The 15402-nt window shown below is 37.4% G+C and overlaps 1 long non-coding RNA gene across 3 annotated transcripts in view; it reads right to left on the bottom strand.

The window, feature by feature from the left end:
• Nucleotides 1-14319, bottom strand: part of LOC141568057 (uncharacterized) — a 121279-nt gene extending 106960 nt beyond the window's left edge. For 2 of the 3 annotated variants that reach the window (XR_016018226.1, XR_016018227.1), the window contains exon 1: nucleotides 14192-14319. This is a non-coding gene — a long non-coding RNA (uncharacterized LOC141568057). The remainder of the gene's footprint in view (nucleotides 1-14191) is intronic. The other variant, XR_016018228.1, reaches the window with a different exon arrangement.
• Between the last annotated feature and the right edge of the window lie 1083 nt (nucleotides 14320-15402).

Below are 15402 nucleotides of genomic sequence, written 5' to 3'. Positions count from 1 at the left end.
TTAAAGCACTCACAAAGTAGGAGCAAAAGGTTCGTTCTTTAAATTTGATTTTTGTTATTTTGCAAAGTATCAGAAATAGCCATAGTGCAGGAAATCAGAAATCTTTTGGACTTTTTTCACTTATTTTATGATTTGATATTGTTATTTTGAATTCTATATGGTGAAACCAAGTTTACAGCCTTTTAACAATCTCACACACACCTTGATACTAGATAGAGGAAAAAAATTAGTGTTTGTACAGATACCAGCCTTGGCTTCGGCACTAACTGTCTAATATCTGGGTGTCCATTTTCTCGTGAGTTGAGTTTGCCTAAGGATTCCTTCCAGTTTAACATTTCATGGTGTCAACCATTTCTCTCTTTTCTTCATGTTCTCCAATGGGACCTTCCTGCCCTAAATGAATCTGTGCCAAAATTCCTCCTGATTTAGCTATAAACACAGCTGTGCTTCCTGTATCCATGAATTGACATCCCCAGAACCTAATGAAGCAGCAGATAACATGGAGGATGTCAGCAGATACTGTCTACAAATTTCAGTAGATAACATCTGCAAATCATCCTGTGACCACTCATGACCCAATGTCAATATTCACAATATTCCAAGTTAGACAACCATTGAATTATACCTACTAGCGGCCAAGGAGTTGACAAATTCTCTTGATTCATCACAATACAATAAATCCTAATGTTGATATTATTTTAATACCTTTCTATTTTAGAAAACAAGTATCTAGACATCATAAGTTTTGAAAATGGAAAGGTCAATATCTGTCAGTTGGTATAAAAGAAAACTGAGTTAATACATTTTGCTGTCCATTCATTATGTCTCTCTCTCTCTCTCTCTCTCTTTCACACACACACAAACACACACACACACACACACACACACACACACAAGGTCTGACAGTTAAGTTTGCAAACTAGATGCAATGATGTTGCTAAACTTTTTTGATATCCGACGGATTATTCATTATGAATTTTTACCAACTGGACAAATAGTTAACCAAGTTTACTATTTGGAAGTGCTGAAAGACTGCGTGAAAACATTAGACAACCTGAACTTTTCGCCAACAATTCATAGCTCTTGCATCGCGACAATGCACCAGCTCACATGGCACTGTCTGTGAGGGAGTTTTTAGCCAGTAAACAAATAACTGTATTGGAACACCCTCCCTATTCACCTGATCTGGCCCCCAATGACTTCTTTCTTGACTCAAAGATAAAGGAAATATTGAAAGGAAGACAATTTGATGACATTCAGGACATCAAGGGTAATACAATGACATCTCTGATGGCCATTCCAGAAAACGAGTTCCAAAATTTTTTTGAGGTGGACTAGGCACTGGCGTCCATGCAAAGCTTCCCAACGGGAGTACTTCGAAGGTGACCATAGTGATATTCAGCAATAAGGTATGGAGCACTGTTTCTAGGATGAGTTCACAAACTTAATTGTCAGACCTTGTACACACATACTCACCATCCCTCCACTATGTGCCAAAGGTTTCAACAGTCAAAGCACGATGAGAATAAAACTAAGTCTTGCTTAGCAAAGAGGTTTTGAGTCCAAGGAACCTTAGATAAAATAACTCCTAAGTCAAAATGCCTTTCCAGAGCTTTGGAATCAGGTAAAACAGGAGTGAGTTAACTGGCCTATAAAATCTGGCTTACCACCTGTTTGTGTATACCTGCAAGCTAAAAATGGTCTTTACATTTTTAAATAGTTGAAAAAATTCAAAAATGTGTAATTGCTTGAGACACATGAAAATTTTATCAAATTTCAATGCCCATAAATAAAATTGTATTGGAATATATCTACTTGTTTGTATATTGTCTATGGCTGCTTCATACTACAACCGAAGAGCTGAGTAGTTGAAACAAAGACTGTATGGCCCATAAAGCTGAAATATTTACTATCTGGTCCTTTACAGAAAAAGTTTGCCAATCCACTTTGATTCTGCCACTTAATATCTCTGTGGCATTAAGCAAGTCTCTTGACTTCTGTGACATCAGTTTTTCTCTTTCTAAATTAAGAGTAGTGATAACTAATGTGCAGGTGTCCAGCATGATGCTTGGACCCACACAGGTTGGTTCTGTTGTCATGTCTCCTTCTCACGCCTGTCTCTGTGCAGCTGTTAGAGGCATCAAGCCAACAGACATTGGTAAAGTCCTAATTCACAAAGAAGGCAAACCACATCATATCTCTGTTGCAAGGACCAGAGCTGGGCTTCTGGGCCTATTTTAGTAAAAGTTATTTTTGGCCAGTACCTGGACTTTTTATTATTTTTCTTTCAGCAGAGGTGAAAGTGGATATTAACAAATTTGCATCTAACACTTTTTCTATTATACTCCTGGGAAACTCTTGACCAAGAGGAAAGTGTGTTTTAGTTGTTAAACTGATAAACCATATAAAATAAGTCAATAAGTATTAAAAGTTGGAGGGTCCAGACAGCCCACTCCATGGAAATTGGGATTATTTATTCAATATGCAATTACTGCAAAGCATAACAACCCTCCCAGTGAGAACCCAAATCCCAGGGTCCTTTGAGATTTCCTTGCTGTTCTCCAGATCTCTCTGCCCACTTCATTCAAAAATTATTTTACCACTAAGTCAACTCAACAAGAAAAAATGGAACTCTGAAACCAGCTAAGTAGTTGATTCCTACCTCAGAAGGAAACCTCTATGTTTAGAGAAATTAAAGTACAACTTGGTAGTTTTCTACCTAATTGGGAGGCAGTGCGCTCTTGTGGAATGAACTATGAAAGTAAGCAGGCCTGGGTTCAAATAGCAGTGTATCTTCTACAGCTCGGGGATGTTGCCCACCTGCCCCTCTGCACCTCAGTCACTTTATCTGGACAATGGGAATCATTTTTACCCCACTGGGTTGATATCGGATTAAATAAGATGACTTATAGAGCTGCTTATGAACTTATGAGCAATGCCTGGCTGGCACGTAACAGCTGTTCAGCAATTGTTCTTTCTTCCTTCCCTCCCCTGATTCCAAATGGAATCAGCGGTTCAGGATTGCTGCCATTCTGAGTACCTGCCAGTGCCAGGAACGGTGGTTCTATGAAAGATCTCGGTTACTATTTGCAATAGCCCTGGGTGGGTGATATTTCTAGCTTCAGCTTTTAGAGAAAGACATTGACTATGCCATCCTGAAATAGTTACGCTAAAGTGCTCTATTCTGTCTGAAAAGTATAAATTTAAGGACTGAAGGAATTGTTCGTAGCTGGTTGGTTCAGCTGGCCAGCTTTGTTACACAAAAATTACTAATAGTGCTTAGGCCTGTGAAGGTGGCAAAAATAATGAACTTAATCTTCCCAACCTTTAACAACTTCTTACTGAAATAGAAGATACTGAAAATACACTTAACACATACAGTTCAATTAATTTTCACAAACAATACACACCCTTGTAACCAGCTCCCAGACTAAGAAACAAAACGTAGATGCCTGATCACTGCACTGTACACCTGAAGCTGAAGCTGAATAATAATGAATGTCAACTATGATTTAATATATATACATATGTATATAGTTGACATTCATATATATATATATATATATATATATATATATATATATATATATATTCATAGGATGTGGAGTACAGCATAGGGAATAGAGTCAATGGAATTGTAACAGCTACATACGATGTCAGAGGGGTAGTAGATTGGGATAGGAGGGTTATCACTATGTAAGGGGTGTAAATGTCTAACTATTACATTGTTTTTGTACACTTGAAACTAATAAAAAGAAAGAAAGAAAGAAACAGAACAGGACCTGCACCCAAGAAGCCCCTGGTCATGCTTTCTTCTGGTCACTAATCTTTCTATCTTGACTTATAACAGCACAGATTAGTGGTGCCTATGTTTATATTTTATATACCTTAAACCATATACTGTTTTCCCTTTTGTGTCTGGTTTCCTTTGTTCAACATTTATGTGTATAAGAGTTACCTACATTAATAGGTATAACGAATATTAGATCATTTACTCCCAATAATGTAAAGCATCCCATTTTGTGAACATGCCACATTTTATTTATCCTTTCTATAGCTGATGGGCATTTGAATAATTCTAGTTAGAGGGTATTTGAGCATTCTATTTCACGTCTTTTGGGACAATTTTATGCATTTCTGTTGAGTACATACCGAAAAGTAGACTTGCTGAACCCTGGTGAGCTTATGGTCAGCTTAATAGGCAGGGCCAAGCATTTTTCAAAGGGGTCGTATCAATTCATACTCCCACCAGCAATGCCCCACATCCTTGCCAACAGTCACACTCTTCCATCTTTTACATTTTCACTTCTGGTAATTTCTCCTCACATTTTTAGTTCTGTCCCATATCCAAAATATTCAACTAAAAGAATGAAAGACAAGAAATGAATATAAGAAGAGCAAATTGAGGGAGCATCACGTAGATGCCATGAAAACCATGAGGGCCATGAACATGTAATTAGCCACTGGACAGCGTTATCATTACAAATGTACGGGGAACTCACTTTAGCACACAATGACTCAGCCCCCTCCCCCACAGTGCATTTAAATTAAATTTCTGTAATAGGATTCTGTTTTTCCATCATCCTACATTTTGATTTCAGAATTGCATTTTCTTCCCACCACTGACTGCTTGGGTTTCCCAGGATAGTCTTAATGAAATTTGGGATATTGGCAAAGAACAAGTAAGAGAAATAGGAGAAGACTGGGCTCCAGATCCAGTAACAGTCAGTAAGTATAAATATATACTTCAAAATGGGAAGCAGTGGGGGGGAGTGGAGAGGGAGGGAGGACCTTGGGTTGTGCCCAATATTTCCCATTTGTAAGGACTACCTCACCAGCTGATACACGGTAATAGGAATACTTTGCATTAGTACGGCCTTTTTCAGCTTATAAAATGTCCTGGGAATGGATGGTGCACCTGGAAAGAAACAAATCCTGTGAAAGCAGCAAGCTGAAGTGCTGCTACTTAGCTGGCTTCACACCAGAACCTTTCTGTGATAGTCAGATAGGGGCCTCGCTAAGTAAACATCAGCTTGTGATAATAACAGGAGCCATCAAATGCTCTCTCTCTCTTCTGGTCCCTGTGTCATGCCATCTGACCTTGGGAACAAGCTAAAAATGGACTTCCCTCTCTGCCCCACCAAGACATTTCTTATGCTACTTACCTCCCCACCCCCACAGCAATCCAAGGCAGTTGTGGTTTTACCACTGAATGTCCTTTAACATATGGCCGTACCCCATTGCTCATAACAAGCGCCAATCCTTACTGAGCGCCCGTTACCTGGCGGGCAGTATGCTAAACACGTTACACACATTGTTTTGATTTGACTTAATCCCCACAAAGCTCAGTCACACAGCACATAAGTCACAAGGTCTGGCGTGCATCCTGAACTGCTGCCTCTCACATCCAGCTCTCCTTCCATTTCGGGGAGGTGATCTGAGGAGCACAGACCTTGTATATCTTCTCATCTCTCCAAAACACACCCATACCCGCTGATGCTTAAGATTCCAGAATTCTGTGTCAAAAAGGGTGCTTGTTTGATGCGTTCATATTTAATGAACACATTAGCAAACAGTTGCCCTTTAAGGAAAACATGTGAATAAGGAAAATGAAACTTTGTAACCTGGGGACCTTCATACTGGGCTTCTGAGAGGTCAAGGAACATGAATTGCTGGATGATTTTCCCTGTCGATTTGTATGTCTAAATCCACAAATATTTTTGTAGATTTCCTTTGAGATAAGTCTCTCAGACACTGAGACCAAGACTAGCTCAGAAGGTAAGGACAAGGTAGACACCAAATTATTCTCTCAAACCCAACATAATATAACAAATGAGCCCCCTTTAATTCTTTACTTGGAGTTAAGTTTATTTTATCCAACAATGTATTAATTCCCAAGTGTGTACAGTTTAAAGAAACAAAATAGACATTTGGAAAGGTCTTGGTAATTCATGGTTGATAGAGGCAAAATGGGTCCATTCCACCCACTGGGGTATCATAAGGACACATGTTGATGGTTGACCTCAAGAAGCAGAGGTTCTTCCACATCACCACTGAGGTAGAAAGAACACTTTCATCTCTCCCTCTTGGGGCAAGACCCCAAACTCCTAACCACATCAGCAATCACCTGAGGAGTCTGGCTTCTGCTACTTCACATGACTCATCCCTCACCAGTCTATGCCGTAGTCATATCAACACTCTTTTAGTTCTTCGCACCCCCCGAGTGCTCACCTATATCCAGGCCTTCACCTGTGTTGCCCCTCTGCCTGGGAAGCACTCTCCTGCCCTTTGTTACCTGATGAATTTTTCCTCACACTCTCAACCTTAGTTTAGATTTCTATAAGAAACATTAGTCAAGTCCCCATATGTGGTCAAGATCCTGATCCTCTTAATGGTGTCCCTTGCATATCCATTTTTCATACTGACCACTACTGACTGTTTCTATATCTTTGATTATCTTGTTCTCCCGGTGTCAAAGGCCTAGCATGAGTCCTGACCCACAGTGAGTACTAAAATACCGCTTCATTTTGAATTAACTGAAAATTTGTTTATTAAACTAAGATCATTTCTTCTTATCAAACAATAGTAGCTCCCCAACCTACCTTCAACCATCTAATATAAGCATGTCATTCTTTTAGGGAAGGAGGGAGAAGAGAAACTTAACAGAGATTAGAGCCTAGACTCTGTAAGACCAAATAAATCAATTCTACTTAGCTAACAAGTAAATACAGGATTAGGAGTCAAAAGGCTACAAAAAAATCCCCTTCCTTGGCATGTGTAGAATGCATGGCCAGCTCAGAAATGTCTTCTGTTTTTCCAGACAGCTTTTATTGCTTAATTGTTCAGCAAAAAAAGGAGGAAATTCGGCACTCCCAAGTCTCCCTCCCACAGAAACCTGTTTTACTAGCTGCATTTTATATTGCTGCAGAAAGAACTTATGGAAAAGAGCAGAGGCTGACAACATGCATCCTCACAGCTCCAGAATACACATCCAGGGCTTGTATGAGACTCAGCTTTTGGCGTTTCCCTCATGTTCCTCTTAGAGTTGCTGTGTCATTAATTGAATTTGTATTTTGGTGCTTGTATAAAACATTCCCTTTGTGGTTCACTCCCAGTCTTAAACGTGGCATGTGACCACATGTAAATGTGTATTTTTATGGTTCTATAATCTCAGGACTTTTAAATCTCTATTGCTTAAAGGCATACAGTGAGCTCAAGTGGAAAACTCAGGAGGTTTCTGATCATTTAGAAGTAGTTACTGTGCTGGTTCTAAGGGCCTTCGCAGCTTCAATCCTTGAAGGGACAGGACCATAGCAAAGATAAGGTCCTGGCACCTAATTAACTCTTCAAGGCCTTAAAACAAAAACCGTCAGAAAATATGCAATCTCTCTATTTAAACACCTCGTTTGCAAATGCCTGTATCTGCTTACTCACTGGAAGGCTTTCTCCATAAGAGTTACTCCTATTGTCTTGTCAGTCCATCTTCAGAGTGCATATTCTTTCCCAAGCTTTCATGGGTCTCCTTGGATGGCCTTAATGAAAGGTGGGGTATTGATAAGGAAATAAAATAGGAGAGAATTGGGCTCAGGATCCAGGAAATAGACTCTCTTTATGTTCTGCAAAAAACCTTCCTAATGGTCTCTCAACCTACATTTCTTTTCTTCGAATCTCATTCTTCATCCCTATAGTTGAATATTTTGTGGATCTGAGACCAGAATCAAAAGGTCGGCAAATGCAAAACAAACCAAAAAAACTCACAAATTTATTTTATATTCAGATTCTCCTTTTTTCTCCAAAATAAGCATCATTTCTTTGTCACTGACCACAAAATTACAAATCAAAAGAATATTTGTAAGTGTTAATTTGCTGAAAAATACTGTATCTACCTGTGTACTTTGTCGGTCAATTAAATTTCTTATACCTAAGACTCTTGAGATATTTTTCCATAATACAAGTATAATTTCCATATGCAATATGCATAAACTATTTGCTCTTTAAGCCAAATTAGCCTGTTGCATTTTTTTCCAGAATCCACTTCCACTTTTGTTTCTCTTTTTTTCTTTTTTTTTTTAATTATTGTTATTTTATTTTTTAAAATTCACTTTTTTCTGAAAGCTTGTCATAAAAAAAATAGGCGACAGGTTTTGAAGCTTAGTATAAAGTCACACTTAACATAAAGTCACACAACTGACCAAGGAAACATCTGTTCAGTGGGCTTGCTCAAGAATTGAGAAGCTAACAGCCTCCTCACCAGACCACTGTGTACTGGGCCCAAGGCCCTGCAACATTTTGGTCAAGGTTTTCACTTCCAGGCCACTAGATTCTGCATTCAAAACTCCACAAGTAATGGATGGGAAAAGATTACTAGCCACTCCGTATTTCTAGCATGTGTTTATTTGTAGTAAAATCTCTCAAGTAAGATTTGGTTTGGTTTCATATAAAGAAACAAAAATTCATAGACACAGACAATAGTTTAGTGGTTACCAGAGGGTAAAGGTGGAGGGGGGTGGCAGATGAAGGTAAACGGGGTCAAATATATGGTGATGGAAAGAGAAGTGCCTCTGGGTAATAAACACACAATGTGATATATAGATGATGTATTACAGAATTGTACACTTGAAACCTATGTAATTTTACTAACCATTGTCACCCCACTAAATTTTAATTAAAAAAAAAAAAGACTTGGTTTTATTTTGTTTTTATCCATTTGTTTTTTTTGTTTTTGTTTTTTTTTTTTTGTTTTTTTTTGATCTGTACTATTTATGCTGGCAAATCATTTCTGATCCAAGTGAACAATCTTACTTGTAGCACTATTCATTTCAACTTGTTAGATTTGGCCCAAATTTGGCTGTCATGATCTTTTGGATTTTAACTTAAAATCAACTTAAATCTATTATCTAGAAATTGTGTTCTCTCTTAGCGTTGTGTCCATAACACTCTTTACAACCATACTTTCAAATTTTCACCCAAAGCTCTGATTACTGTTGGTAAAGGCAGTTCAAGAAACAAGCTTTGGTTGGTGCCCAGTATTATTATGGCTGGGTTGTAAAAAACTGGGTTTTTATTGATGCAAGTCCTCAGGTAGGCATCAGGAAGGAACTTTGACAGTAAAAATTGGTGCGAGATGATGGAGGTGTTACATTTCCAGCACTTGAGTTTTCTAAGAATTGGAGGCTTTACAACTAGGGATGGTTTCTGATGAAGTGAAGGTGAAATTAAATAACCTCTTTAGGTCTTCACTGGGTTTGTGAAATCATTTTGTTTGATATCTTGGAAAAGAGAATGATCCCTTCTATACCAGCATTTCTATTTCGCATATCCATACTTTTAAAGGAGTCAGCCCTGGGGAAACAAAACAAAACAAAAAGTCTAATGGGAAGCTTATTCTCATCCACATTCTAAAGAACTACCCTACTCTGGGGTCTTTTCACCATCTGGCTCCATGCATTCCGAGAACCAGTAGGCAAGACTTTTCTATCTTTGGTGGAGGTCCACATATATCTGATTCTCTTATAGCCCATTCCAAAGTAATGAGTGAAATTCTGAGGCAGTTTTATTTATCTGCTTATTTATATATACCTAGACTTGCACTACAAAAAGAGTTGAAGTGGATAGCCAAAAGTTAATGCAAGAAATTCCCCAACACAACCCTCCCTCTCGCTACTTGAAGCTGTAGCTCACTTTGATGGGTATTAGGGCACAGCATGAAGCTTATGTTATTGACACTTGTATAACATGCAAGGTTTCTTTCAATATTGTATGTACTTATTAGGTGTCTGTGGCTTTGAAGGCATAAATGACTACACTCTGCTGTACTCAGGGGATGTGATCAAATTACATTCATGCACAAAAGAATCCACATTGCACCTTTTTCTGTGTTTTTAAATACTTGAAATCCAATAAGAACCTTCAGGAATTACAACACCTGTCTTTCAAGTACATTTACATTGTATGCACATTCATAACTGTCACATTCTCATGGCATTTATAACTTTGGGTAAATAGTGAGAGAAAGGAATTCAGTGGGGCAATGAATAATTATGAAAAACAATCTAAATCAAGAAAAGAAACTTTTGGATTTCATGTTAAGTATCGAATCTTCTCTAGAATGAACTTGCTTCTTTCTTATACAAACCTAATTGTTGTTTCAGGCAAGAATCATCTATTAAAACTAGTGTGTGAACATTTTCCACAGAATTAGAACAAATAATCCCAAAATTCATATAGAACCACAGCGATCCTGAGAAAGAACAAAGCTGGAGGCATCACACTACCTGACATCAAATTATACTACGAGTTCATAGTAATCAAAATAGCATGGTATTGGCATAAAAACAGACACATAGATCAATGGAACAAAATAGTGAATCCAGAAATAAATCCATACCAATATGGCCATTTAATCTATGACAATAGAAATAAGAATTTACATTGAGGTAAAGACAGTCTGTTCAATAAATGGTGCTGGGAAAACTAGACAGATACCTGCAAAAAAAATGAAACTGGACCACCTTCTTATGCCGTATACAAGAATAAACTCAAAATGGATTAAGGACTTAAATGAAAAACCCAAAACCATAAAACTCTTAGAAAAATATATAAGAAGTAAACACTCAGACATTACCCTTAGTAACATTTTTGCTGAGATATATCTCTTCAAGCAAGGGAAACAAACAAACAAACAAAAAATACATAAACAAATGAGACTACATCAAACTAAAAAGTTTTTCCACAGCAAAGGAAACCATCAGCAAACCAAAAAGACATTCCACTAAATGGGATAAGATATTTGCCAATGAGACATCTGATAAGAGGTTAATATCCAAAATTTATTTAAAAAAACAAAAAACTCATATAACTCAACACCAAAAACCAAACAAACCAATTAAAAAATGGGCAGAGGACCTGAACAAACATTTCTCCAAATAGGATATACAGATAGACAATAGACATACAAAAAGATGCCCAACATCACTGATCATCAGAGAAATGCAAATGAAAACCACAATGAGATACCACCTCACTCCTATCAGAATGCCCATCATCAATAAATCAACAAACAACAAGTGCTGGTAAGGATGTAGAGAAAAGGGAACCTTCGTGCACTGTTGGTGGGATTGTAAATTGGTGCCTCCACTATGGAAAATGGTTTGTAGGTTCCTCAAAAAACTAAAAACAGAACTACCTTAAGACCCAGCAATTCCACTCCTGAGTGTTTATCCAAAGAAATCCAAAGCACTAACTCGAAAAATATATATACCCCTATGTTTACTGCAGCACTATTCATTATAGCCAAGATATGGAAACAAATAAAATGTCCATCAATAGACAATTGGACAAAAAAAAATTGTGGTATATTTATAGAGTATTACTCTGCCATAAAAAAATGAAATCTTACCATTTGCAACCACATGGAAGGACGTAGAGGATATTATGATAAGTGAAGTAAGTGAGACTGAGAAAGATAAATACCATATGATCTCACTTTTATGTGGAATGTAAAGAACAGAATAAATGAGCATACAAAATAGAAATAGACTCATAGATACAGAGAACAAACTGATGGTTGCTAGATTGGAGGAATGTTGAGGGGATGGGTGAGAAAGGTGAAGGGATTAGGAAATACAAATTGGTGCTCGCTTTGGCAGCGCATATACTAAAATAGGAAATACAAATTGGTAGTCATGTAATAGTCACAGGGATGTGAATGAAATACAGTATAGGGAATATAATCAATAATGTAAAAGCTATGTATGGTGTCAGATAGGTCCCAGACTTATTGAGGAGATCACTTCATAAATTATATAAATGCCTAACCACTGTGCTGTACACCTGAAACTAATATAAAATAATACTGAATGTCAACTATAATTTAAAAATACATATATATAGCCATGGGATGTAAAGTACAGCATAAGGAATACAATCAATGGTATTCTAATAGCTATGTACGGTGTCAGATAGGTAGACTTGTTGGGGTTGTCACTTTGTGAGATGTGTAAACGTCTAATCATTATGTTGTTTTGTACACCTGAAACTATTAATAACAAAAATAAATAAATACATAAAACCCACAAAAATAATTAATGTGCAAAAGTTTGATGAGAAATGGGATTTTTACATAGTCTCAAAGTATCTCCCCACAGAATACTTATTAATTACAACATTTACAACTTTATAGTGAAGAAACCTGGCAGACCCCACCTTAACCAAGTGATCAAAATGAACATCAGTAATGAAATATCCACATCATGTGCCTCCTGATGCAGTGCACTGAGAAGGACACAATATTATCTGTATGATTTTCCTACTAAAAGTGTATAAGCTGAAAAGAATCACGAGGAAACATCGGACAAACCCAAATTAAGAAACCTTTTCAAAAATAACTGGCCAAAACTCTTTAAGTTTCAAGATCACAAAAGACAAAGAAAGCCTGGGGAAATGTTTCAGATTAGAGACTATGTGGAGATGAAAACTAAGTGCCGTATATAATCCTAGATTTGATCCTGGACCAGAAAAAAGACACTAGTAGGATAATTGGCAACATTTAAATAAGGTCTATAGTTAAGACAATAAGATAGAACAATATTAATTTACTGATTTTGATCACTGTACTGTGGTTCAAGACATATTAACATTTGGAGAGTCTGGATGCGGGCATACAGAAATTATTTATATTTGTAACTTTTGCATAAGTCTGAAAATTTTTCAAAATGAAAAGTTAAAACATAAAAAAATTAAAGTCAAACAAGATGAATAAATATGTTCACATGTATGTCACATCTGATAAACTGGTAATGAAGAAAAAAAGATAATGTTTGAAAAATGTACAGGTTTGAGAACTGCTGAACTAGAGCATATACAACGTCTCTCTCCATGCTAAAGTTTTACAATTCCATGAATCGTGAAATTTAGCAAACCAGAATGTGTCGGGATCAATTCTTAAAAAAAAAAAAATCTGCCTTTGACTGAACAGTGAGACAAAAAGAAAATTTATTTGAATGTCTTACATCTCTATGTTTGCATCAGGAGTGTAGGATCAGCTAACACTTTCATGAGAAACACAGGTTGTTTGAAATGATTGTGCTCTTGTTTGTTTCACTAGTACAGGCATATAAGCTCAAAAATATTTGTATCATTAATGCATTTCATTCTAGATAATATATGAAGTTAATAATCCAAATTATCCATACTCATCCCAACCTAGATGGGCCTGACACCCAGCTTCTTGTCTCTCACAGCTGGAATGTTCACAGATTAAAATTTTCATTTCCTCAAATATTCAGGAGACAAATTTGTTATTAGGGGTATAGAAAATAACATGTAATGTATTCTGTGGGATCATTTAAATATAACTAGCATAACTGTGCCTCTATATTAATTTTATTAAATAATGACATGCACTTACCTTGGCAATATCCACACTCTAGAATGAAGGTAGAAAAGCATATTTGAATTTGAAAACAAATTTCCTGGCTAAAATTAGCCTCAGGAATTGTTTATCATCCCTGATTCCTATTCTTTAAAACTTTGTTTCAAGTAAGTGTGCCGTGTTGTTTTTACCAGGGATACACTCTTCCACTGCACACACCTGTAAGGGCAGGAACAGACTGGGGACAGCACTATGAGCTTCTGGCCTTTTCTCTGCCGCTTACCAGATTGCCTCCATTTTCTCAGCTGTAAATAGAGGTGATTGGGCAAGGACGTGTTCTCAAACCTTGTGTTATGGACCTGTTTAGCAGTCTGATGAAGTCTATGGCGTCTGCTCAGAATAATGTTTTTAAATGGATTAAGAAAATACATATCATTACGAAAGAATTAATTACATAAAATACAGTGCTCAAAATAATTTTAAATATGTGATATAGTAATATACGTATTTTCTTTAGTAAGACATTAAATAATAGTGTCTAGCAGGCGATCTAATAACTACCATAATTTCAAAGAAGTGATGGGCATAAATATCCTGAGATCAGCTGCAGCACTGCAATGTGATATGAAGACATCTTTGATTTCTACTGTGTCAAAAATTACAAGTACAGGTGATGTCCCTGTGGTTTGTTGCCCACATTTGAAACAGAAAGAATAGCAAATTTCAATTAGAGGTTAATGAAAACAAAAATGTAATTATTTTCCCAACCACATTCACAGATTCCCCTGGATTCTCTCCAAGGATCGCCTGGTTACAAACCTCTGGACCAGATGACCTCCAGCTTCTCTTCCAGCCCTGTGAGTCTGTCATTTCTGTAATCTTCTTCAGCCAGGCACCTTAAGGGGGGACCCTCGCCAGCAATGTGTATGTGTGTGTGTGCCGCTCTCTGGGGACTCAAGTTTAACGAGATATCAAAATATTTTATTTGCAAATCTTGGCTGCTGTACAGCACTTAGCAAAGCAGAGCCAGTTTTCCTAGTTGAGATTGGTCAACATCAGGTTCATTTGTCTAGCATTTCACAAAATATTTTCCCACATTTGTCCAACTGCAGTTTGAAGGCTGTAACTGACGATATAAATGTGCCCTAAGGTGGAAAGTCGGACCCCATTTCCCTGAGTGATCTCCAGGGTTGGCCATTACCATGCAGATGCCCAGAGTCAAGGGATCTCCATGGATCTGCTAATTATTCCCCAGATTTTTCCACCAGTAATAAAAATCCCATTTGTTGAAGCTTGTTTGCAGAACAGCCCCCATTTCCACAGTGGTGGCATTAATTAGCAAAAACTTGTGAAAATGACCAGAGTTTATAGGTTTTAAGGGGAGAGAAAGAAAGGACCCTGAACCACTTCTAAATCTTCTTATAAATCTCCCCATAGCAACCAGGGACTAAAAGCCCCCTTGTCTTAGCTGCTGTGATTTTTCATGTCTGTAGTCCTAAATAGGAATTAATTGAGGCCTCAGGTTCCAATTAGAGTAGTGTTTTGGTGAATCCTGAATGCAGAAAGATGGTGAATTTCTCAGCTAATCAATCACCATTTCCTGATGGCCTAGTGGTGCCTCACACTGGGGCTGGAAAAAACCTGGATGCTCCATTCTTGAAGGGAAGACCCCTGCCCAGCGGGGTGCTCTAGAAACAAACGATCTCCCCAGGGTTCCAGGAGATATTCCAGATGATAGCACTGGGGTCTGAGAAATGGAGAGTGATGAGAGGTGTCCCTGCCCTCCAGCCTGGAAAGATACACAATCTTTAACCTTAGAGATATCTGATACACCCACACAAAGATGGAGACTGATGGAGGAGGAAGAATGAAGCTGGAAACATTTTCATCAATGATTTTATCAAGTCTTTATTTTGAAGCAGTTTTGGGTTTTTTGTTTGTTTTTGTTTTTAAGTTAAGTAGACCAATTTTCTATTAACAGCTTATCCACCAAGAGAAAATGGCCTGTCCTACTCTTAAAAACCCAGGAC

The sequence above is a fragment of the Rhinolophus sinicus genome, chromosome 13 (genome assembly GCF_057876585.1).
Source record: "Rhinolophus sinicus isolate RSI-liver-muscle chromosome 13, RSI-T2T, whole genome shotgun sequence".
Classification (NCBI taxonomy): Eukaryota; Metazoa; Chordata; class Mammalia; order Chiroptera; family Rhinolophidae; genus Rhinolophus; species Rhinolophus sinicus.
Note: the sequence above shows the minus strand (reverse complement) of the source record. Positions and strands in the feature narration are given on the sequence as shown.